Consider the following 3817-nt stretch of genomic DNA (forward strand, 5'->3'; position numbering starts at 1 on the left):
TGGCCTTCCAGCTCGTTAAACGACCGGAAGAGCTATCCCTCCTCTAGATTTTAATCTTTTTGGACCTGAGGGATTATTGCACAAAAAGATCGAGCGCTTGTTTTGTTCGGCTCGTTAAAGCAATCGAAAATTCATCCCTTCTGTATTGTTTTATACTTTTTCGGACTTAAGGGATTAGATGACGAAAAAGGAATTTTGGAGTTGACTTTACGTACCTTTTCAGACTCTCTAAAAATGAAAAGGACCGAGTTATCCTTGTCGTTAGACTCGTTAAATTCATTAAATAGCGACAAACTTGTCTTTAGACGAGAACGAGTTTCCCTATCGTTAGGCTCGTTAAAACATAGCGATGGGCTTGCCCGAAGGGCAGGTTATAGAACAAGCATATGTTATCCTCCTCAAGCTTGACAAAAATAAAGAGGTACTGGTCAGCAATGACTGGGGAAAAATTGGGAGAACCTCACAGCATTAATGGTAGCAAGTCGCTCTTGAACATGACACTTTGTCCTCCGTATCACATCGGGTTGGGTTGTTTCATTCACCGGTCTCATAACCATGGTCCTCGCCACACCATCCACAATTGGGGTAATGCTACCAATCCATCACATCAGTGTCGTTATATGTTCAAGAGATGTGGTTCTGCAAAGAGTCAACCGTGTCCCATCCACTGCCATACATTATCCTTCATCCACTTCATGACCGCCACCCTGAATCATACATCACAGTTTGTTTTCACCTCATCACAATCACTAGCTCCGTTCCGTGTCACTGATGTGGGATTCTTTAAGGCCCTCCTTTGACGGATCGCTCCTTGTCGACATCAGCTCATTATCCAAGGAGTTGATCTAGGAACAACCCCTTCAGTACTTTGAAGCTTGCATGCCTCAATGGCAAGTTTCTCACTTCCGGCGATAGGTATACATCAATGACCTTCAACCAGAGGATTTTGCATGGTGGTCGACGCCAAGTCCTTTATTCCCACCATGTGAATTATACTGCTGTACCTTGAGGGTCATCATCCTTATCGGTGATTCCTCTCGCGCTTGTTAACGGTTTACATCATTGGCCGGTAATCAAGCGATGTCTTTCCATGTTCGACTTCAAGAAATTCTCACATGGATCGACTTGTACATCGAGTGGAGATCGGAAGAGATTGAAGACCCCGGATCTAGTTTCATCCATCCGGGCTGCGATATATATTCAGGATATAAAGACATTTGATATGTACATCATTGCAGCAGATGATCATCCTTCTCAAAGGATGATAATTTCAGCAGAGAATTATCAGTCTACAATCAGACGATCGTCTGTTCTATGTACCAAAATGTATTTATAAAGCTGAGCATGGGAATGCCCGCCTCAGCTAGATCATGAAAATGTATGAAAAATAATGTATCGTATTGTATCTTATTACATGACACTTCTCAGCAGATTGAATGAACTTTGGATCCTCTCAATAAAGCATTTCACCCGATAAACGACCTCATACTTTAGGGGGCATCTGTTATAGACAAATTTGTGCCTTACAGCAACAAGCATGAATTGTCAATAATCCAAGGGATCCAAAGTTCCCTAAACATGATGTTCCTACCCCTAGAGGAACAAGGTCAGCAAACCAACAGCTCTCAGATCAGTCTCCACCTAAAAACACTAAAAAACAAGCAATCCTGAAATCAAAGCAGGTGCTCCACTAGGTTTCTGCGCTGAAACTCAGTTGCTCCATGGTGTACCTGCGTTGCAAAGCAAGTGGAACAAAGGCCACCTGCGCTGAGCGAGATGGGACAAGTGGCACACTGAGTCATTGCTCTGGAGTCTTCCAAAAATGACACTTGGATCAGGTATTTCGCCTTGTGATGAGTCAGAGGCTCTGTTTCTCCAAGTGGAAGCAAGGTTCTCCAAGTGGACTCAAGAACTGAAGATCAACTAAAGATTAACTGAAGAGAGAGAGGACACAAGGCAGCTACACATCAGTTGCAAGCTGACTCATCCTTTCTCAATTCATCTATATATTGAGCTCTCTCCTATGAGCTCAAGAGGCTGGAATTTTGTGCAAAGTAATGATATGCTGTTGGTTTCACTTTAGAACTATTGGGTGATTGCTTGAAGGAGGTGAAGAGGAGAAATTCTTTCTGCTGGGAGGTGTTGCTGGATTGGGGCCTTCAATGGTTGTAACACTCTCAGAACTTTACTTCTTCTATTAATAAAAGCTATTGAGGTTCTTCTATATACATTTGTTTCAATGATGTGTTGTGATAATTGTATATTTGATTTATGCTAATCCTTGAATCAGTTATGATTGCATGCTTCTTGTAGTTTCCTTCTTTGTTATTTTACAGGATCTCATTGTAGCTGGGCCAGTAAAAGAGCAAGGAGCTGGGAGCAAGCAAGCAAAGAGAAGAGTTTGGATTCGACATTAAGCACAAGGCAACGGTTAGTGCATTTCTTCATTCTCTCTTGCTTTCATAAAGAAGTAAACCTTAAATAGTTTTCTTTACAGTTGTTACTGAGGTACTATCACCCTTAGAGTGGGATAGGGTCATCCGAATCGGATACTTTTCCCTACAACACCTGTGTTTTAAACACCTGGTTTCTTTTATTTTAAATGCATATTTAGGGAAAGATAGTGCTTGATTGTTTTGTCTGTCACTAGAAATCCTTAGCTTCTAGGGAGGTCAGTTTTGTCCGCAAAATTGACTCTTTCTGCATGACAAAATGGCGACTCCGCTGGGGAATCCATGGATTTGATTGATTTCTCTTTTGATTGATACTTTGATTTGAGAAAAGTTGATTTCTTTCTGGTTTTTGATTGATTGACTGTGAATTTGGGTGGAATAGCTTAGGGTTGAGTTAGTTTTTATTTTTCTTGATTTTGAGAGCAGTATGCACCCTTTGCATTAAGCACAGTGTGTACCTGTACGCACTTCTGCTTTGTACACAGAGAGTGGCCGCACCTGTGCAAACAGGCTGCTTGCGCACCCTGTCAAAAGTTTAGAAAATTTCCATTTTTTCCTTTTTACCTTTTAAATTTTGTTTATAGCTTGTTTATTGCTACCCAAATCCACTGGTTACCTGTCAAAAGTTTTCATCTTAGCTTGTTTCAGTAGCATCGAGGGTTTTAGTGAAGTTCATAGAAATTCTAGCCCTAGGTTTGATTTTTGCATTGGTCTTGTAGTGACTCTGGCTTTAGAAGTTGTAAAAACCTTGGATATCCCTAGTCTTTTCAGTCTTCTTAGGAGTCGGACCATTCGTAAAATCCACCTTTGTGAGAAACCTACCGTTGTGTTGTCTCTTTGCGGAATTTCGAGAAGGCTATTGATGGAGGTAATGTGAATCCAAGTTCCGATTGATGGAGCCATACTGACTGCAAATAGTCATGGTGACAAATTTTAGTGTAACACCACGTTATGGTAGAAAACGTTATGTTGACAGTCCAAAGAGCGCAGGTAATGCAATGTTTAGACTTGGCAGCGACTCTGGAGGGGGCAGGACTGTATATATGGAATATGGGAGACAGAGGGTGTAGGCAGTGTTAGGCAGCAACATTAAGGTGACAACGTGGAGCAAGCTACCAACATTTATGAATAGACAACATTTTTGAATGGAGAGCAGAGAAGCAGAATAGGGAGTTACAAAGGGCATAAAAGCTAAAAAAAGGAGCTGGCTTTGGTACCATGTCAAGCCAAGCAGTAACTCCATAAGGCAAAAATGATTTGTGTGTTCTATTCCATCAGGTAGGTCTTGATTATATACATGATGGAGAGACTGTTCAGTTCGTCTCCCGATGACTATTCATATTTCCTATTTATCTATTTACATA

Source organism: Pinus tabuliformis, chromosome 5_1, assembly GCF_031772625.1.
Source record: "Pinus tabuliformis cultivar Carrire ecotype Pingquan chromosome 5_1, CPIR1, whole genome shotgun sequence".
Classification (NCBI taxonomy): domain Eukaryota; kingdom Viridiplantae; phylum Streptophyta; class Pinopsida; order Pinales; family Pinaceae; genus Pinus; species Pinus tabuliformis.